The following is a 24,018-nucleotide window of genomic DNA, read 5'->3' on the forward strand; positions in this document are numbered from 1 at the left end:
TAATAATTAATCTAGTAGATAACAGTTTTGTCAAAAATAATATCAGTGATGAATTTAATAACGATAACATGCATAACTGAAATGAATGACAACAATGGTATAAGGGATTCGACGGAGGAATCAGGCATACTTTGTTATATAATGTACTTATACTACCTATGAAGTAGTATAGTATATCTGAATGTAGAATTGGAGTAGCTATACATGCAAAATTTGGGGCAATCACTAATATAAATTTAAAAAGAAGTATAATTGATATACTGATAAAAGAAAAAGGAATCATAAAATGTTTAATTAAAACCACAAAAGACAGAAGAAGTGAAAGACAAAATAGGAATGAAGAAAAAGCTCAACAAATAGAAAACAGTAACACATGTGCTATACATTAATCCAACTATAACAACAATTATTTTTTTAATTTAAATTTCAGTATAATTAACACACAGTATTATATTAGTTTCAGGTATACAATATAGTGATTCAGCAATTCCATAGATTACCCAGTGCTTATCATATCATGACAAGTGCACTCCTTAATCCTCATCACCTATTTAATCTATCTCCCTATCCCTTCCCCTCTGGTAACCATCAGTTTGCTTTCTATAGTTAAGAGTCTGTTTCTTGGTTTCTCTCTTTTTTCTTTGCTCATTTGCTTTGTTTCTTAAATTCCATATATAAGTGAAATCATACGGCGTTTGTCTTTCTCTGACTTATTTCACTTAGCATAATACTCTCTAGTTCCTTCTGTGTTGTTTCAGATGGCAATATTTCATTCATTTTATGGCTGAATAATATTCCATTATATGTATATGTGTGTGTATCTAATATATATATATATGATATATAGAGATATATTTATAATGTATGTGTATATGTATATGTACATGTATATGTATACACACACCTTTTCTTTATCCATTTATCAATCGATGGACACTTGGGCTGCTTCCATAATGTGGCTATTGTCCACATTATTTCTATAAACATAAAGGTGCATGTATCACCTTGAATTACTGGTTTTCTCTCTTGAGGATAATTACCCAGTAGTGCAATTGCTGAATCATAGGGTAGTTCTAGTTTTAGCTTTTTGAGGAACCTCCATACTGTTTTCCAGAGTGGATGTACCAGTTTGCATCCCATCAACAGTACAAGAGTTTTCCCCTTTCTGTGCATCCTTGCCAACACTGTTGTTTATTGTGTGGTTGATTTTAGCCATTCTGACAGGTGTGAAGTGATATCCTACTGTAGTTTTGATTTGCATTTCCCTAATGATGAATAGTGTTGAGCATTTTTTCATGTGTCTGTTGGCCATCTGGATGTCTTCTTTGGAGAAATGTCCGTTCATGTCTTTGAACATTTTATAATTGGATTATTTGTTTTTTGGGTGTTGAGTTGTCTGAGTACTTTATAAATATTGGATACTAACCTTTTATCAGATATGTCATTTACAATTATCTTCTCTCATTCAATGTGTTGTCTTTTAGTCTTGGTTGTTTCTTTCACTGTGCAGAAGCTTTTTATTTTGATAGAATCACAATAGTTTATTTTTGCTTTTATTTTCCTTGCCTCAGGAGACATATCTAGTAAAGTGTTGCTATGGCAATGTCAGAGACATTCCTGCCTGTGTTTTCTTCTAGATTTTTATGGTTTCAGGTCTCCATTTAAGCCTTTAATCCTTTTTTGATTTTTTTTTTTTTTTGTATATGGTGTAAGAAGGTGGTATAATTTCATTATTTTGCTTGTAGCTGACGGGTTTTCCCAACACCATTTGTTCAAAATATTGTCTTTTTCCCATTGGATATTCTTTCCTGCTTTGTTGAAGGTAATTAATCATATAATTGTGGGTTTATTTCTGGGTTTTCTATTCTGCTCCATTGATCTATGTGTCTATTTTTGTGCCAGTACCATACTGTTTTGATTACTACAGCTTTGTAATATAATTTGAAATCTGGAATTCAACAATTACTTTAAGTATCAGTGGTATAAATATAGAAGTTAAAAAAAAAACAGATTTTTCAGAATAGATAAAAAAAACAAAGGCCCAGGGGCACCTGGGTGGCTCATTCAGTTGAGTGTCCAACTTTTGGTTTCTGTTCAGGTCATGATCTCATGGTCTGAAAAATAAGCCCTATGTTGGGCTCCATGCTGAACCTGGAGACTGCTTGAGATTCTCTCTCTCTGTTGGGATGCTGGGTGACTCAGTTGGTTAAGCATCTGGCTCTTGTTTTAGGCTCAGTTCATGATCTCCTGGTTTATGAGTTCAAGCTCCATATGGGGCTCTGTGCTGACAGTGTGGACCCTGCTTGAGACTCTTTCTCTCCCTCTCTCTGCCTCAAAATAAACAGATAAACTTTAAAAAAAAAAGATTCCCTCTCCCTCTGCTCCTTCCCCCACTCATTCTCTCTTTGTCTCTCTCTGTCTCTCTCTCTCTTTTCTCTCTCTCTCTGTCTGTCTCTCTGCTCTCATAAAAAATAAAAATAAATTTAAAAACAAGGCCAATTATATGTTGTCTACAAGAAATCCAGTTTAGGGTCGCCTGAGTTGCTGTTTGTTGGGAACAGATCATGATCTCATTGCTCGTGAGTTCAAGCCCTGCATAGGGTTCTGAGCTGACAGCCTGCTTCAGATTCTGTGTCTTCCTCTCTCTCTGCCCTTCCCCCACTCTTGTTTTGTTTCTATGTCTCTCAAAAATAATAAAATATTTAAAACAATTTAATTAAAAAAAGAAAAAAGAAATCCACTTTAAATATAGACACATGTATATTAAAACCAAAAGGGTGATTAAATATATACTAAGATAAATTTAAGATAGATAAAAGCTAGAGTAGCTATATTAATTTTAGAGCAGACTTCAGAGCAAGAAAATTATAAGGAATACATAAAGTCATTACATTATGATAAAGGGTCAATTCGACAAGAAGACATAATGTGTATGCACCTGACAGCAAAGCATAAAGATACATGAGGGAAAAACTGCTAGAGTTGCAAGGAGAAATAGATTAAATCACTATTACAATTGGAAACTTCAACACCCTTTGTTAGTAATAACCAGATCCATTAGGCAGAAAATCAGTAAGTACATAGTTAAACTGAACAGCATTATCAATTAAGTAGATATAATTGGCATATATAGAATCATACATGAAAGTAGGATGGGCATTATCCTTAAGCTCACATGGAACATTCATCATGATAGACCACATTCTGGGTCATAAAAAACACCATACCAAATTTAAAGATATAAAAGTTATACAGGGTATGCTTTTAGACAAAAACGGAATTAAACCAGAAATGAAAAACAGAAAGATAACTGGAAATTCTCAAAACACTTGGAGATTAAACAACACACTTCTAAATAACACATGGGTCAAAAAAATATCAAGAGAACTTTAAAAGTATTTTAACCTAATAAAAATGAAAACACAACTTATCAATATCTGTGGGATGTAGTGAAAGCAGTGCTTTCAGGGAAGTTTATAAAATTCATTGAATATTTTGCAAAAATAAGAAACAGCTAAAATAACTAATTTAACTTCTTACCTTTGGAAACTCTAACAAGAACAAATTAATTTTAAAGAAAGAAGAAGAAAAGATTTCAACAGATGAGTGAAATCTTAAACAGGAAATCATTAGAGAAAAATCAAATAAATCCAGGGTTGACTGCCTTAAAAGATCAATACAATTTATAAAACTTTATCCAGGGTAACTAAGAAAGAATATAGAATAGACAAATTACTAATCTCATAAATGAAAAAGAGAGATCACTGAAAAATTGTATGAACATTTAAAAGACAATAAATACTGTCAGCAATCCTATGGCCACATGTTTAATAACTTAGATGAAATAGGCCAATTCCTTTAAAGAGAGAATCTGTCAAAGCTTACACAGGAACTATACAATCAGAATAGACCTCTGTCTATTAAAAACTCGAATCAATAAGTGATAACCTTTCAAAACAGAATGTACCAGGGCCAAATGGTTTCTGTTGAATTGTACCCAATAATCAAGGTAGAAATTCTCTCAGTTCTCTACAATCTCTTTCAGATGATAGAGGAAGAGGGATTACTTCATAAGTAATTTTTGAGATCAGCATGACCTTAATAGCAACACCACACAAAACACTACAAGAAAATAAAACTGAAGAAAAATAACTCTGATGAACATAGATGTAAAAATCCTCAACAAAATATCAAATCAAATTCAACAATGTATAAAAATAATTATACATTATGACCAAGAGGGCTTTATTCCAGGCAAGTAAGGTTGCTTCAATATTCAAAAATCAATTTAATGTAAAGCATCACATCAATAGACTAAAGGAAAAAAAGCACAGGGACATCTGGGTGGCTCAGTGGGTTAAGCATCTGATTTCAGCTCAGGTCCTGACCTTGCAGTTCAGGATCTTGAACCCCGTGTTGGGCTCTGTGCTGACAGCTCAGAGCCTGAAGCCTGCTTCAGATTCTGTATTTCCATCTCTCTCTACCCCTCCCCCACTTTTGCGCTGTGTCTCTGTCTCTCTCAAAAATAAATAAACAAAAAAATAGAAAAAAAGAATATACACATAATTTCATCAATATATGTAGAAAAATCATTTGACAATATCCAATGCTTATTCATTTAAAAAAAGCTGTCAGTAAACTAGGAATAAAGAGGAACTTTCTCATCATGACAAAAGACATCTACAAAAGCCTTACAGTTAACATCATACTTAAAAGTGAGAAACTAAAAGTTTTCCCACTAAGGTCAGGAACAAGACAAAGATACCTTCATTCACTACTCTTTTTCAGTATCATATTGGAAGACCTCATTAATTCAATAAAACAAGAGAAGTAAGTAAAAGGTATACAGATTAGGAGGAAGAAATAAAACTTTGTTCACTGGTGATATGGTTGTTTATGTAGAAAATCTGAAAGAGTTAACAAGAAACTCCTGAAACTAAAAAGCAATTAGGGCAAGGTTTTGGAAAATAAGGTTAATATTATAAAAGTCAATCGTGTTTTATATATCAGCAGTGAACGAGTGGCATTTGAAATTAAAAAAAAATACCATTTGAATTACATTATCTACCCCCAAAATTAAATATTTAGGTATGAATATGTCAAAAATATGTACAACATCTAGATGAAGAAAAGTCCAAAACTATGATGAATGAAATCAAAGAACCAAACAAAGATAGTCCACGTTCATGGATAGGACTGAATATTGTTAAGATGTCAGTTATTTCCAATTTGATGTATAGATTCAATTCTACCCTAATCAAAATATTAGCAAGTCATACTTTTGTCTATTGATAAATTCATTATAAAATCTATATGGAAAGGCAAAAGACCCAGAAGAGCCAATAAAATATTGAAAAAGGTAAAAGAGTTGGAGAACTAACACTACCCACCATCAGGACTTGGTATAAAGCTACAGTAATCAAGGCAGTGAGGTATTAGTGAAAGAATAGGCAAATAGACAAATATATCAATGGAACAGGATAGAGAGCCCAGAAATGGACCCACAAAAATATAATCACCTCATCTTGGACAAAGGAACAAAAGCAATAAAATAGACAAAAAGTAGCCTGTTCAACAAATGATACTGAAATAATTGAATATACACATGCAAAAGAAAAAGAAAAATAAGGATCTAGACTCAGACCATAAAACTTCACAAGAATCAACCCCAAAATAATCATATCTAATTCTAAAATGCAAAAGGGTAAGACATCTAGAAGATAACAAGCAAAAATTTAGATGAGATTGGATTTGGCAATAAGTTTTCAGATATAATATCAAAGACATAATCTATTAAATAAATAATTTACAAACAGTACTTCATTAAAATTAAACACTTTCCTTGGCGAAAGACACTGCAAAGAGAAATAGAATATGAACTACAAACAGGAAATATTGTAAAAAAATTCAAAAGACATATCTGATTAAGTAGTATTATCCAAAATATATGAAGAACTCTTAAAACTTAACAATAAGTAAATGAACAACCTGATTTAAAAATGAGCTAAATGATGACAGCTCACCATATGTCTGTGTGTGTGTGTGTGTGTGTGTGTGTGTGTGTGTATAGGTGGCAAATAAGCATGTGAAATAATGCTCACCATTACATGTAATTAGAGAAATGAAAATTAAAACAATCGGGTACCATTATACACATATTAGAATGACAAAAATCTAAGACACTGATAACAATACTAGGGAGGATATGGAGAAACAAGAACTCATTCATTGCTGATGTCAATGTAAAATAGTACCACTTTGGAAAACAGTTTGGCAGTTTAGCAGTTTCTTACAAAACTAAACATACTGTACCATATGATCAAACAATTGTGCTCTTTGGTATTTATCCAAATTAGGTTGAAAACATATCTACCAAAACATTTGTACATGAACGTTTATTGCAGCTTTATTCACAATTGCCAAAACTTGGAGGCAACTAAATGTACTTCACTATCTAAATGGATAAATAAAATTTTCATACATCCCATCAATGGAATATTTATTCGGTAATAAAAAGAAATCAGCTATCAGGTACAAAAAGGCATGAAGGAAACTTAATGCATATTACTAGTGAAGGAATCCAATCTTAAAAGGTTATATTCTGTACATTTCAACTATATGTCATTCTAGAAAAGACAAAACTATGGAGACACTAAAAATAGGAAGAGCACAGAGGATTTTTAGGGCAGTGAAATTCAGCACAGAGCCCAATGTGGGGCTTGAACCCACGAATTGTGAGATCATGACCTGAGTTGATATCAAGAGTTGGACGCTTCACTGACTGAGCAACCCAGGTGCCCCAAAACACGCTGTGTTTTCTGATCAATTTTTCTGTGAAAAGAAAATCACACTAAAATGGTCTACTTTTTAAATTACATTTAGTTTATTTTTTAAATTTACATCAAAGTTAGCATATAGTGCAACAATGATTTCAGGAGTAGATTCCTTAATGCCCATACCCATTTAGCCCATCCCCCCTTCCACAACGCCTCCAGTAACCCTCTGTTTCTTCTCCATATTTGAGTCTCTTCTGTTTTGTCCCTCTCCCTGTTTTTATATTATTTATGTTTCCCTTCCCTTATGTTCATCTGTTTTGTATCTTAAAGTCCTCATATGAGTGAAGTCATATGATACTTGTCTTTCTCTGACTGACTACACTAAAATAGTCTATGAAAAAAACTTTAAAAATAATTATATTAGGCAAAGAGAATAGCAAATTTAATATGTTCAAAAGATAGAAAGGCTATGAGGCTTGAACAGGAAAATCAATAGGTGGCTCAGTCAGTTAAGCATCTGACTTCAGCTCATGTCATGGTCTCATGGTTGGTGAATTCAAGCCCCATGTCGAGCTCTGTGCTGACAGCTCAAAGCCTGGAGCCTGCTTTGGATTCTCTGTCTCCTTCTCTCTCTGTCCCTTCCCCTTTCATGTTCTGTTTCTCTCTGTCTCAAAAATAAATATCAAAAAAAAGAAATTGCTATAGCTATGCCAACCTTCAGCAACCAAGACCCTGATCAGTCAGCAACCATCAACACTGAGGCAAAATCTTCCACCAGTAAAAAGGTTACAATTCACACTAGAATGTATTATGCTAAGTGAAATAAGTCAGACAGAAAAAGACAAATACCTTAGGATTTCACTTATATGTGGAATGTAAAAAAAAAACAAAACAAAACAAATAGACGAAGGAACAAAAAGACACACAGCCCCTTAAATACATAGACAAAAGTGGTAGTTGCCAGGGGGGAAGTAATGGAGGGATTGGCAAAATAGGTAAAGGAGATTAAGAGGTACAAACTTCTGGTTATAAAATAAGTAAGTCACAGAAATCAAAAGTACAGCATAAGGAATATGATAAATAATATTATAATAACTTTATATGGTAACAGGTGCTAATGATACTAATCTTGGTGAACATTTTGTAATGTATATAACTGTCAAATTAATACATCTGAAACTAGTATAATGTAGGTCAACCAATTTTTAATTAAAAAGGATTATGAATCACTGAAAGCACAAAAATGGTCTGCATTGTTGGCCCATAAATCATTTTTAAATTAAAGTATGTACAGTTTCTTTTTTTACTTAATGATATTGCACATTTAAAAAACTAGAGTATAAGGTAAACATATTTTAATTTATTAAAATTTTATTTAAATCCAAGTTAGTTATCATATAGTGGAATAATGGTTTCAGGAATCGAATTTAGTGATTCATCTCATACATATAAGACCTAGTGCTCATCCCAACAAGTGCTCTCCTTAAGGCCATCAATCATTTAGCCCATCCCCACACCCAACACCCCTCCAGCAACCCTCAGTTTGTTCTCTGTATTTAAGAGTCTCTTGTGGTTTGTCTCCCTCTCTCTTTTTATATTATTTTCCTTCCCTTCCCCTATGTTCATCTGTTCTATTTCTTACATTTCACATATGAGTGAAATCATATGATATTTGTCTTTCTCTGACTAACTTATTTTACTTAGCATAATACATTCTAGTTCCACCCACATCATTGAAAATTACAAGATTTCATTATTTTTGATCACCAAGAAATATTCCATTATATATAGCTATAGGTGATATAGATGATACAGATAGATATCACATCTTTTTTTATCCATTTGTCAGTTGATGGATATTTGGGTTCTTTCCATAATTTGGCAATTGTTGATAGTGCTGCTATAACCATTGGGGTGACTGTAACCCTTAAAATCAACATTGTTGTATCATTTGGATCAATACCAAAGCATATTTGGTATTGGACAATTGTTGGGTAATAGAGTAGCTCTATTTTTAATTTTTTGAAGAACCTCCATACTGTTTTCCAGAATAGCTACAGCACTTTGCATTCCCACCAGCAGTGCAAAAATGTTCTCCTTTCTCCACATCCCCACCAATATCTGTTGTTTCCTAAGTTGTTAATTTTAGCCATTCTGACAAGTGTGAAGTGGTATGTCATTGTGGTTTTGATTTTTATTTCTCTGATGATAAATGATGTTGAACATATTTTCATGTGTCATTTAGCCATCAGGATATCTTTTTTGAAAAAGTGTCTGTTCATGTCATTTGCCCATTTTTTCACTGGATTATTTGTTTTTGTGTGTGTGTTGAGTTTGATAACTTGTTTATAGATTTTGGATACCAACCCTTTATCCAATATGTAATTTGAAATATCTTCTCCAATTCCATCAATTGCCTTTTTAGTTTTGTTGACTGTTTCTTTGTGCAGAAAACTTTTATCTTGATGAGGTCCCAATACTTACTGTTTGCTTTTGTTTCCCTTGCTTCTGGAGACGTGTCTAATAAGTAGTTGCTGCAGCAGAGGCCAAATAGGTTATTGTGTGTTTTCTTCCTAGAAATTTGATGTTTTCCTGTCTTACATTTAAGCCTTTCATCCATTTTGAGATCATTTTTGTGTATGGTGTAAGAAAGTGGTTCAGGTTCATTCTTCTCTTTCTGTCCAGTTTTCCCAGCACCATTCGCTTGAGAGACTATTTCATTTGGATATTCTCTCCTGCTTTGTCGAAGATTAGATGACCATATATTTGTGGGTCCATTTCTGGGTTCTCTATTCTGTTCCATTGATCTGAGTGTCTGTTTTTGTGCCAGTGCCATGCTATCTTGATGACTACAGCTTTGTAATACAGCTTGAAGTCTGCACTTGTTATGCTTCCAGCTTTCTTTTTATTTTTCAACATTACTTTGGCTACCTGGGTCTTTTCTTGTTCCATACAAATTTTATGATTGTTTGTTCTAGCTCTGTGAAGAATGCTGATGTTATTTTTTTAATTTTTTAAAATATTTATTTTTGAGACAGAGAGAGACAGAGTGCAAGTGGGGGAAGAACAGAGAGACACACACACACAGAATCCAAAGCAGGCTCCAGGCTCCGAGATCTCAGCTCAGAGCCTGACGTGAGTCTTGAGCTCACAAACTGAGGTATCATGACCTGAGTTGAAGTTGGATACCCAACCTACTGAACCACCCAGGCACTTTGCTGGTGTTATTTTAATAGAGATTGTATTGCATTGAATGTGTGAATTGCTTTGGGTAGTATAAGCATTTTAATAATATTTGTCCTTCCAATCCATGAGCATGGACTGTTTTTAAATTCCTTTGTGTCTTCTTCAATTACTTTCATAAACTTTCTATAGTGTTCAGCAAAAAGTTCTTTTACCTCTTTACTTAAATTTATCCCTAAGTATCTTATGGGTTTTGATGAAATTGTAAATCAGATTAATTCCTTGATTTCTCTTTTCACTGCTTCATGATTGATGTATAGAAATGCAACTTATTTCTGTACACTGATTTACATCCTGCATCTTTGCTGAATTCATATATCAGTTCTAGCAGTTTTTTGGTGGAGTCTTTCAAGTTTTCAACAAAGAGTATCATGTCATCTGTGAAGACTGAAAGTTTGAATTCTTCCTTACTGATTTGGATGCTTTTTATTTCTTTTTGTTTTTGATTGCTAAGGCTAGGACTTCCAACACTACATTGAACAACAGTGATGAGATTGGATGTCCTTGTCCTTTTTCTGATCTTATGGGGGAATCTCTGTTTCTCCCCATTGGGGATGATATTAGCTGTGGGTCTTTTATATATGGCCTTTATGATCTTGAATTACGTTCCTTCTATCCCTACTTTCTTGAGGGTTTTTATCAAGAAAGTTTGCTGTATTTTATCAAATACTTTTCCTGCATCTATTTTTAGGAGCATGTGGTTCTTTTCCTTCCTTTTATTAATGTGATGTATCACATTGATTGATTTGCAGATATTGAACCAGCCCTGCATCCCAGGAATAAATCCCACTTGATTGTGGTGAATGATTCTTTTAATATAATGTTAGATTTGATTTGTTAGTATCTTGTTGAAAAGTTTTGCATCCATGTTCATCAGGGAATTGTCTAATTCTTCTTTTTAGTGGAATCGTTGTCTGGTTTTGGAATCAACGTAATGTTGGCCTCATAAAATGGGTTTGAAAGTTTTTCTTCTATTTCTACTTTTTGGAACAGCTTCAAAAGAATAAATATTAACTCTTCTTTAAATGTTTTATAGAAATCCCCTGGAAAGCCATCTGGTCCAGGGCTCTTGTTTGTTGGGTGATTTTTGATTACTGATTCAATTTCTTTGCTGGTTATTGGTCTGTTCAAATTTTCTATTTCTTCCTGTTTCGGTTTTGGAAGTTTATATGTTTCTAGGAATTGGTCCATTTCTTCCAGATAGCCCAATTCTTTGGCATTAACTACTCACAATATTCTTATTATAGTTTGTATTTCTCCAGTTTTGGTCGTGATCCCTCCTGTTTCATTCATTATATTATTTATTTGGATCCTTTCCCTTTTCTTGTTTGATAAATCTTTTTATAGGTATATCAATTTTGTCATTCCTTTCAAACCCAGCTCATGGTTTCATTGATCTGTTCTACGGTTCCTCTGCTGATTTGGGGCTTTATTTGCTGTTCTTTTCAGTGTAAGTTTAGTTTGTGTATTTGAGACATTTCTTCCTTCTCTCTTTTTTTACGTTTATTTATTTATTTTGAGAGAGAGAGAGTGGGCAGAGGGGTGTCAGAGAGAGAGAGATCCCAAGCAATATCCACACCGGCTGCATGCAGAGCCTGATGCAGGGTATGGACTCATGCATCATGAAATCATGACTTGATCAAATATCAAGAGTTGGACGCTAAACTGAGCCACCCAAGCACCCCTGAGACATTTCTTCCTTCTTTAGGAAGATCTGAACTGGTATACATTTCCCACTTATGATCACCTTTGCTGAATCCCAAAGGTTTTGAACTGTCATGTTTTCATTTTCATTGGCTTCCATGTCCTTTTTTATTTCCTCTCTAATTTCTTGGTTAACTCATTCATTCTTTAATAGGATATTCTTTAAACTCTGAGTATTTGTGGTCTTTCCAATTTTTTTTCTTGTGGTTGATTTTGAATTTCATAGTGTTGTAGCCTGGAAATATGCATGGTATGATCTTGATCTTTTTGTATTTGCTAAGGGATGATTTGTGAACCAGTATGTGATCTATTCTGGAGAATGTTCCATGTGCACTCAAGATGAATGTGTATTCTCCTGTTATAGGATGAAATATTCTGAATATATCCGTTAAGTCCACCTGGTCCAGTGTGTCATTCCTGTTGATTTTCTGCTTAGATAATCTGTTCATTGCTGTAATACCAACTTTTATGATATTATCAGTGAGTTATTTTTAATGTTTGTCATGAGTTGATTTATATATTTGTGTGTACCAAGTTGGGGGCACAAATATTTACAATTATTAGATCTTCTTGGTGGATAGACCCTTAATCATGATATAATGCCCTTCTTCATCTCTTGTTACAGTTTTTGTTTTAAAATGTAGTTTTTATGACATAAGTATGGCTACTCTGGCTTTCTTTTAACATCCATTCGCATGACAGATGGTTCTCTATCCCTTTACTTCCTATCTGCAGGTGTTTTTAGGTTTAAAATGGGTCTCTTGCAAGCAGTATATAGATGAATCTTTTTTTTTATCCATTCTGATGATACCCTATAAACATAACATTTATATGCACTGAGAAACCAAAAAAATATATATTTGACTAAATTTATTGTATCATTTGATTTATTGCAGTGTTCTGCAACCAAACCCACAACATCTCTGAACTCTGTCTATAGAGTGTAGTTATTAGTCAGTGCAATTAAATAAAATAAAACAAGCAAAGTATACAAATCAGAAAGGAAAATTTTATTTAACCCAATTGTAAATGATATGGCTACATATCTGGACAACTAAAAGAATCCATGGAAAAACTCCTATGACAAATAGGAAAATTAAATAAATTATTAGGTGAAGGAACTAATTTACAAAAATAAATACTCATGAATGAAAAGAAATACTAATTTGAGTATGTAAAGTAAAAGAATATCCCATTTATGAAATAAAATTTTAAATTGACTATAAATGGCTAATTTTAGAAGTAGGAAAAATATATACAAAATGTCCCTGGATCATCCTTTAGTGCCAGAAAGCAAGTGCTTAAAAGAAATACTTAAAATGATGTTAATATATCAAAGGAATGTGGAAGCCAACAAAAAGCGCTCCCAAAGCCCAAAGCTATAAGAATTTGAAAACTATAGTAATAATGAATAATAAATGAAAATATAAAATAACCCAAAGTATAAAAAATATACTTCAGTCTATACTAATATAAATAAATTATTGGATAAGGTAATGAGGAAGAAAATACAAACTTCAGTGAGAAAATATTTCAAGTAATTTATGGAAATTCTAACTCCATGGAGGTAGACCATAAATCTCCCCTCCCTAAATATGGAATGCACATGTCAACTTCCTTACAGACAGTATATCTTTGATAGGGAATAAAGAGTAACTTTACAGTAAAACAAAACAAAACAAAACAAAACAAAACAAAAAAAAAACCTGACAAACACTACCTCAGCCAAATTATCAATGTTAATATCATCAGTGATAAGTCAATTATGTTGACAATATGTACCTTTAATATAATGTGATGAAAATGGCTCTTCATTTATGTGGTCTTCCCTCCAAAAGTGCATAACCCTAATCTATTCATGAGAAAAACACCATGCGAATTCCAATTGAGGGACACGCTACAATATATGAGACAAGTATTTCTAAAAACTTTTAAGGTCATCAAAAATAAGTAAAGTCTAAAAAACTGTCACAGCCAAGAGATGTTTAAATAAATACAATGATTAAATGTAAGATGTATCTGGGATGGAATTATGGAACATAAAAATGATGTGAGGTAAAAATCAATGAAATATGAATCAACTATGCACTTTAGCTGATCAGTATTTATTCATTAATTGTGACAAATATATAGTGGTAATGTGAGATATTAATAGTAGGAGAAGCTGCATCTGGGTATGTAAAAAGTTTTATTTCAATGAATCTAAAACTACACTAAAATAAATAAATTGTATATTAACATAAAATATATATATATTTATATACTTTTTATAATATATTGTATATTATGTAATATATATAATTTACATATTTTATGATGTAATATATAAGAATATATAGAGGAAAAATATAAGCCTAACAAGAAATATATAGAGCTTATATGAGAAATAATACTTTAAAGATGCTCAAATGGACTTAAAAACAGGAAAATATATGGTCTCATAAAAGAAGACTTAAATTCATAAATATTCCACTCATCCCAAAGTAAATTTATAAATTTTAGTCATTCTAATAAATTTATTGTCTGGTTCATTTTCCACTTGTAGATCTCAGAATTTATAAGTAATTTTAATCCTTCTTTTTCTGACAGTTATAGTAGGCATTGCTCTTCCAATGGAACAAAGTTGCTGTAACAGTCAGAAAAGGAGCATTAACATATTTGATATAATCTATAAGGACTATTTTAGTAAATATTAAGGTAACTGGGTAGCTTATGGGAATATATTATATTAGTTCCATTACCAACTGACAAATCAGGACAAATTCAAAATTAGTATGAGATTGACAACTATTTCTGAGGTGGTAACATAAAGATTGCCACAGACCCACTTCCAGGAAAAACAAAGCAAAGTTGTTGAAAACTATATTTGAAACCCCAACCATTTAAAGTCTCTGGGAATTGTGTTAAGGGAGCAGCACAGAAAATGAGAAAATATTTATTCAAAAAAACTACTAACACATAGTAAGTATAGTGAGAGTTTAAGATGTTTGAGTCAGGACTATTCTCCCAACTCTAACGTTTTTAGTTTTTTTGTTAATTTGGTGTATAAACTGAAAAGGAAACTTACAGTATTCCTGCTCCCTCCCTCCTTTTTGCCCACCTAACCTTGAAGTAAATTCCATTATGTGTGGTCAAGAAGAAGGAATTCCCTCTCCCCGGAACTTCCAACCAAGTGTTACCATTACTTTCTAGGAAGGGCATAAAGCCAGAATTTCTCATCCCCTGCACTTCCTAATTGAAGAGAATAAGTTCTTGATGACTGCAGCTGAGATATTTGAAGCTTCTTTATTCAGCCTCTACCTATAGGATGGAAGTTCTATGTCAATTGTAGCAGGCTGAGAGAACTGGGTCCTAAATACCCTCAACCTAGTTTGCTTGCAGGGCAGTTTTATGCTAAGAGAAGCAAGCTGAGACCAGACACTCCTGTTCTACCCTGTGCCCCAGATAGTGGCTCATATATTTTGTCCAGGTGGAGAAGCAGTCTGTAAGAAAAAAGCACACCTAAGTTCTCCCCAATGGAACTGACTTTATTTGAAGCAGAAGGTTGGGAAGTTCAAGCCCAAGTGTGTTCTAAAAAATAATAGCTACCTAATTGCTGCTCTTCTCCCAAAGCTGTGCAAACTGAATCTGGATGACTTGATATAAACTTTAAGAAAATTACCACAACAGATTACAGGTAGACATTCCTGCTGCTGTGTGGGTGATTCAGTAATTTCACTGGAATATCCAATGCCATTACCAAAGACATTCAATCTGCAAACCAGAAAATCTATCACTGTCATGCTTAGGACCAACATCTAGATATATTCTCAACTAGCTGTCCTCTGGGCTTAGGAACTGGATTTCCAATTATTAATCTTTGTTTTTCTTTTATTTCCAGAGAAGTCTCCTTCATCAAATGCCTGACTTCTTTCACTATCCAGCAAATATCCTCCATCAAATAAGAAATGGACTTATGTTGGTCAATACAAAGAATGTATCTTTTTTTCCTTTAATGAGAGGAGATAAAGATTTTTTTTCTTTCAACCAAACTCAATTCAATCGCCTCTGAGTCCTCCTTCTGACCAGTCCCTGATCATGAGCTCTGTCCTTGGCCAGTTTAATATAGTTTTAGCAAGAATGCTGCTGAGTCAGTTTGGTGAAGATCCCCCAACCTTGATATCTGATCAAATTACCTATCCCCCAGTCTTGATATCTTATTATCTTGATTTGCCTTCAGCAATAGTTCTATGAATTTGGTTCAGCCCAAATCCCCCTTACACCTAATGTTTCCTCTTAGTAACTTTCTATCTATTGATCCCTACTCTGTTCCTTGTCTTTGTTGTACACAGAACCGAGCCCAATCTGTCTCCTTCATTATGACACCCCAATGTATTAGTCCCCTTGAATACAGTCAGCCTTACTCTCTTTAAAAATAATAGTAATAACGGGCGCCTGTTTGGCTCAATTGGTTGAGCATCCAACTTCGGCTCAGGTCATGATCTCACAGCTCATGGGTTCAAGCCCCACATTGGACTCTGTGCAGACAGCTCAGAGCCTGGAGCTTGCTTTAGATTCTGCATCTCCTTCTGTCTCTGCCCCCTAGCTGCTCGCACTCTGTCTCGCTCTGTCTCTCAAAAATAAATAAATCAAAAAAATTTTTAATAATAGTAATAATAATTCCTTCTAATTAAGAACAAGATAAAATATAGGCCAGCAAGTTTACCAAAGAGAACAAGAGAAAAAGAGTTAAGAGCCTTCCTGGAGTCAGAACAAACTTCAAAGACTGGCATCAAGAACAACTTTGTCCAAATTCAATTGAAAAAGAATATTGAAAAAGTTAGCCCCAGGACATTGTTGAAAACTATAAAGCAAACAACTGGTGATTACTGGAGTCTAAATGCTGGGGGTAATACCGATTGAAACAGACTACATAGCAGAGAATATCAGGGAAAAAGGCAGAGAGTCCTACTAAGAAACTCTATGCATCCTATTGTGATTATGTTCATGTCCTCCACATTTTAAGGGAAATACACATCACTAAAATTGTCCATCAAGGTCATTAGATAAACAAACAACAATAATCCCTGGATAAGGGTGAAGGGGAATTGACACTTATAGTTGCTATAATATATTTTCTAAGTTGTCTAATTTTCAATAAATTATGAGACATTCAAATAATAAATTGTGACCCATACAAGTGAAAAAAGAGGCAACACAAACGGCCCATGAGAGTGGTCAAATGTCAAAATTAACAGACAAAAACTTCATAGTAGCCAATTTAAATATGTTAAGACTTAAAGGAAACTATGCTTAAACAATTAAAAGAAGGTATGATGATAATGTTTCATCAAATAGAGAATGTCAATTAAGAGACAGATATCACAACAAATAAACTAATGGAAATTATGGAGTTGAAAATTACACGAACTAAAATGAAAAATTCACTAGAAAGTCTCAACAGTAGAATACAACTGCATGAGAAAAAAAAAATCAACAAATTTAAAGACAGATTCATAGACATTATCCTATCTAAATAAGAGAGAAAAGAGAATAAAGAAAAATGGACAGAATCAGAGAGAAATATAGGGCACATTTAACAACATAAACATACTTGGGATATCAGAAGGAGAGGAGAAAGAATGGAGCAAAAATATCTATATGTAAATAAATAATACCTTGAAAATTCCCATATTTGCTTAGAAAACATTACACTAGACATTCATAAAGTTTGGGGTGTTTGGATGGCTCAGTCGGTTAAGCCTCCGACTTTGGCTCAGGTCATGATCTTGCGGTTCACTAGTTCAAGCCCTGTGTTGGGCTCTGTTCTGACAGCTCAGAGCCTGGAGCCTGCTTCAGATTCTGTGTCTCCCTCTCTCTCTCTCTGCCCCTACCCCACTCATGTGCTCACTCTCTCTCTTCCTCTCTCAAAACAAATAAACATTTAAGAATTAAACATTCATAAAGTTCAATGAATCATGCATAGAATGCAAAGAGATCCATATCTAGAAACATAGTGGAAAAGCCAAAAAAATCAAAAATAAGAGAAAGTATTGAAAATATGAAGAGAAAAACAAATCATCATGTACAAGGGAACCCAGATAATATTAATGGCTTCCCATCAGAAAAACAAATGGAGGCTTAACCAGAAGTGGGATGATATATTCAAAGTACTGAAAGAAAATATTGTAAACCAAGAAACCTATAGCCAGTAAGACTATCTTTCAAAAGAAAAAAAAAAAAGACAAAGTAAAAATTTTCCCCAAAGAACAAAAACTGATAAAATTCATTGTTAGTAGACTCATACTACAAGAAATGCTGAAAGTTCTCTGGGTTGAAGATAGTAAACACATAATTAAATTCAAAAACCAACAAAAAACAAAGATTATTGGTACAAGGAATTATGAAATTATAAAATAATAAATGTCCATATATTTTCTTCTTATGTAAGAAAATAAAATTATTTTAAAAAAATCTATGTAATTGTATTGTTGCGCCCAATGCATTTAGAAATGTAAGATATTTGACAATAACAGGAAATAAGTAAAAGTATGGCTGTAATGGAGTAAGGAAATGACATTAAATGGTAATCTGAATATACAAAAACCAGTAAAGAGAATCAGAAATGGTAAATAAAAAGCTAAATATAACAAGTCTTATTAATGTGTACCTTCTCTCCTCTCTTTTATCAGCCTTATAATGGACATAAATTCTTCAAAACCAATAATTATCACAATGTATACTTAGGTTTGTAACATATAGAAATATAATTTGTATACAAATAATAACACAAAAAGGGTAAAATGGAATGGAGCTAAATACCAGTGACATTTCTATATCTTACTAAAAGTAAATTCGTATTAATCTAAAGATTCCAAGAATTTTAAGATGCATATGGCATACCCTAAAACAACCACTAAGAAAATGACTCAAAAATATAGTGGAAATTCATTAAATGAATCAAAATATTAAATTTGAAAATATTCACCTAATGAAAAAGAAAGTAGTGAGAAAGAAATAGAAGAAAAATACTTGGACATATTGAAAACAAAAGTAAAATGGTAGATATAAATTCAACTATATCAGGAATTAGAGTAAATGTGCATATATTAAATAATCCAAACAAAAGATACATATTGCCAAATTAGATTAATTTTTTAAAAGATTCAAATATATAATGTCTAGGTAAGAGGCACCTTAGATATTTTATCAATGACTTATATTCAAAGATAAAAAAATAAGTTGAAAAAAAGATGGAAAATGATGTATTCTGCAAACAGAAATGAGAGAGCTTCAGGGTCTATACTAATATAAGACAAAATAGATTTGAGAGCCAAAAAATGTTATTAGAAATAAAACATTTTATAATGATAAAAGTGTCAAAACATTAGAAAGTTATAATAATCATGAAAAATATATGCTGTGAGCAACAGAACATCAAGATATATAAAACAAAAGCAGGTATAACTGCAGGAAGAAACAGTGAATTCAACAAGAGACGCAATACTCCATTTTGAATAATGGATAAACAACTATGCAGAAGACCAGCAAGGCTATAGGAGAATTGAGCAATAAAATAACCTAACTAGTTTTAATACACATCTATTGATTACTCCACATGACAACAGCAGGACAGACATTTTCCCAAGCGCAAATGGAACATTATCCTGGATAGATCATAAACTAAACCATGAAACAAGCCTCAATAATTGTAAAAATGAAAAGTGTGTTGTATCTCAATAGAGTTAAATTGAAAATTAATGCTAAAAAGAAATTTGGGAAACTAATAGATAGTTGGAAGTTGAACAACATTCTACTCATTACTAATAAAAAAAAGACAAAGACGAAATCATAAGGGAAACTATACAATACTTTGAGATGAATTACAAAAATTACAATATAGCATAACTTAAAGGATGCAGCTAACACAGTGTTCAGAGAGGTTCATTTAGAGCTGTAAATGCCTATATTAAGAAAGAAGAAAGGTCTCATATTAACAACCTAATCTTACAGCCTAAGACACATGAAAAGGATAAATTAACTATGTTCAAAATAAGCAGGAGTAGAAAATAATAAGGATTAGAGTAAAAATTAAATAGATACTAGAAAAACAATAGTGAAAAACAACAAATTTCACTTTCATAATGAATAATTCTTTAAGTGCACTGTTGGATTCAATGTGGTAATATCTTACTGAGAATTTTTGCATCCATGTTCATCAGTGATATTGGCCTGTATATTTCTTTTTTATTGGGGTCTTTGTCTGGTTTTGGAATCAAGGTAATCTGACCTCTTAGAATTTTGAAGTTTTCCTTCCATTTCAATTTTGAAACAGTTTGAGAATAATAGGTGTTAACTCTTCTTCAAATGTTTGGTGGAATTCCCCTGGGAGGCCATCTGGCCCTTGACTTTAGTTTCTTAGGAGATTTTTTTTTATTACTGATTCAAATTATTTGATGGTTATGGACCTATTCAAATTTTATATTCCTGTTTCAGTTTTTTTAGTTTATGTGTTTTCTAGGATTTTGTCCATTTTTTGTAGATTGCTCAGAGGTTTCTTTCCTTTTTTTTTGCATATAATTTTCCATAATATTCTCATTTAATCCTTTGTATTTATGTGATGTTGGTTGTCATCTCTACTCTTTCATTCATGGTTTTATTTATTTGGGTCTTTTCTTTTTTCTTTTTGATAGGTCTGGTTGGGGGTTAATCAATTTTTTTAATTCTTTCAAAGAAACAGCTCCTAGTTTCATTGAACTATTCTGTGTTTTGGTTGTTTATTTCAGTGTGTTTTATTTGTACTCTAATATTTATTATTTCCCTTCTTCTGGCTTTAGGCTTCATGTACTGTTTTTATTCAAGCTTCTTTAGGTGTAAGGTTAGGTTGTATATTTGAGACTTTTCATGCTTCTTGATTTAGGCCTGTATTGCTTTTGCTGCATCCCCAAATTTTGAACTGTTGTGTTATCATTTTCATCTGCTTCCATCTATTTCTTTATTTCTTCTTTAATTTTCTGGTTAACCCACTCATTCTTTAGTAAGATATTCTTTAACTTCCAGGTATTCATGGTCTTTCCAATTTTTTTCTTGTAGTTTCATAGTGTTGTGTTTAGAAAATATATACAGCATAATCTCAATCGTTTTTATTTGTTGAGGCCTGATTTATGACCCAATATATGATCTATTCTGGAGAATGTTCCATGTGCATTCAAAAAGAATGTGTATTCTGCTGTTTTAGTATGAAATGTTCTGAATATATCTGTTAAGTCCATCTGGTCAGGTGTGTCATTCAAAGCCATTGTTTCCTTATTGATTTTCTGCTTAGACGATCTCTCCATGGCTATAAATGGGGTATTAAAGTCCCCTACTATTATGGTATTATTACCAATGATTTTCTTTATGTTTGTGATTGATTTATATATTTGGGATATCTACATAAGAGATATTTATGATATTTATGGGGGCATAAATATTTCCAATTGTTAAGTCTTTATGGATAGACCACTTAATTGTGATATAATACCTTCTTCATATCTTGATAAGGTCTTTTGTTTAAAATCTAGTTTGTTGCTATAAGTATGGCTACTCTGGCTTTCTTTTAACATCCATTTACATGATACATGGTCCTCTATCCCTTTACTTTTAATCTGCAGGTGCATTAGGTCTAAAATGAGTCTTTTGGAAGCAGCATATAGATGAGTCTTATTTTATTTTATCCGTTCGGATACCGTATGTATTTTAAGGAACCTCCATCCTGTTTTCCATAGTTGTTGCACTTTTCCAGAGTGGGTGCATTCCCACAAGCAATGCAAAAGTGTTCCCCTTTCTCCACATCCTGGCCAATATCTGTTGTTTGCTGAGTTGTTAATTTTAGCCATTCTGAGAGGTGTGAGGTGATATCTCATGGTTGTTTTGATTTATATTTTTTATTTTGTATATATCTGTTAGGTCCATCTGGTTAAGTGTGTTATTCAAAGCCATTGTTTCCTTGTTGATTTTCTGTTTAGATGATCTGTCCATTGTTGTAGGTGGAGAGTTAAAGTCCTCTACTATTCTTGTATCGTTATCAATGAGTTTCTTTGTGATGAACTGATTTATATATTTAGATATTTCAAGTTGGGGGCATAACTATTTACAATTGTTAGATCTTTTTTGATAGACCCTGTATAATGATATAGTGCCCTTCCTCATCTTTTGTTACAATATTTTGTTTAAAATCTAGTTTGTCTGATATAAATATGGCTACTCTCCATTTTTCTTGATGTCCATTAGCATGATAGATTGTTCTCCATTCCCTTACTTTTAATCCATAGGTTATGTTAGGTCTAAAATGAGTCTTTTGTAGCCAGTATATAGGTGGGTTTTATTTATTTTCTTTTATCCATTCTGATACCTTATGTCTTTTGATTGTTTAGTCCATTTACCTTCAGAGTGAGTATTGAAAGATTTGAATACAGTGCCTTTCTATTACCTGTAAAGTTGGTGTTTCTGGAGATTTTCCTTGCTCTTTTTTCAGACTTTGTTGTTTTTCATTTTTGTTCCCACTCAAAGAGACCCTTCTAATATTTCTTGCAGGGCTGGTTAGTGGTCATGAACTCTTTTGGTTGTGCTTTGTCTCGGAAACTCTTTATCTCTCCTTCTATTCTAAACAATAAACTTGCTAGAAAAACTATTCTTGACTCCATATTTCTTTCCAATCAGCACATTTAATATATCATGCCACTCCCTTCTGACCTGTAATATTTCTGTGGAGAGATCTGTTGCTAACCTTATTTGTCTTCCCTTGTAGTTTAGGGATTTCTATTCCTTTGCTGTTTTTAGGATTTATTCCTTATCTCTACATTTTTCAAATTTTACTATTATATGTTTTGGTGTTGGCCTGTTTTTGTTGATTTTGATGGGAGTTCTCTGTGTCTCCTGGATTTGGATGCCTGTTTCCTTTCCCAGATGAGGGAAGTTTTCAGCTAAGCTTTGCTGAAATAATCCTTCTGCCCCTATTTCCCTCTCTTCTTCTTCTGGAATTCCTATAATATAAATGTTATTACACTTTATGGAGTCACTGAGTTTCCAAAGTCTACCTTTGTGATCCAGTATTTTTCTTTCCCTCTTCTTTTCAGCTTTATTATTTTCCATAATTTTATCTTCTGTATCACTTATTTGTTCTTCTGCTTCCTCCATCCTTCTGGTAATTCTTTCTGGTCATTTTTGCATCTCAGTTTTAGCATTTTTTTTTTTAATTTGGTCTGACTAGTTTTAAGTCTTTTATCTCTGAGGAAAGGGACTCCCTGCTGTCTTCTATGGTTTTCTCTAGCCCAACTAGTATTCTTATAATTGTTATTTCATTTTTCTTAAATTAAAAAGTATTTATTTTTGAGAGAGAGAGAGAACTAGCAGAGTAGGGGCAGAGAGAGAGGGAGACACAGAATCCAAAGCTCCAGATCAAGGCTCTGAGCTGTCAGCACAGAACTAAATGCAGAGTCTGAACTCATGAACCATGAGATCATGAACCAAGCTGAAGTCAGTTGCTTAACCAACTGAGCCACCCAGGAGCCCCATAATTGTTGTTTTAAATTCTGGTTTAGGCATATTACTTACATCTGATTTTTATTTAGATTAGATCCATGCCTATGACCTCTTCTTTTTCTTTTTTTAGGGGGGATGAATTCCTCCATCTTGCCATTTTGTCTAGGTGTCTCTCCTCTGTGTGCTAGTAAAGTCTGTTATATTCATTGCTCCTGAGAATACTGGCTACATTAAGAAAAGGGAGTGTACTGTCCAGGGACTGGAACTTCAGGAAGTTTTTCTGGTGTATATTGTGTGCACTCTGCTATTGTGTTTTGGCTGCTCTTTCCCTCAGGTCAGTCTTCTTAAGTTTCTCCTTGTCTGCAGTGGCGAGTGTTTGGACCTTATCCACTGTGTAGCAAGTTTTAATTAGTGTGTTTTGGTGTGCTTATTAAAAGAGGCTAGATCTTATTTCCACTAGAGCTGAAACTTTGCAGTACTCTATGGTAAGCAGACTTGGTGCATAAGAGTGTTTGTGCTGGTCTTCTAGGGGAGAACCCCACTGCTTTTCTGAGTCTCAGGCACACTTGTTCTAGTTAAAACAAATTACCTGCAGAGTTCAGGGGTGTAGGGCTTGGTGTAAGCAGGTCAAGCCTCCACTGAGGGTACTGTATTGCTCACTAAAGTCTGCCTGTGCTAATGGGTGTGGTAAAAATGTCTTCAGCTGGCTTTCTCATCCCTGGAGATGAAAGTTCATGCCCTTCCTGGTTCAGGAGACCCACAAAGAAGAGCAAACAATCTCCCTTCCTTTTTT

The sequence above is a fragment of the Panthera uncia genome, chromosome X, assembly GCF_023721935.1.
Source record: "Panthera uncia isolate 11264 chromosome X, Puncia_PCG_1.0, whole genome shotgun sequence".
In the NCBI taxonomy this organism is placed as follows: Eukaryota; Metazoa; Chordata; class Mammalia; order Carnivora; family Felidae; genus Panthera; species Panthera uncia.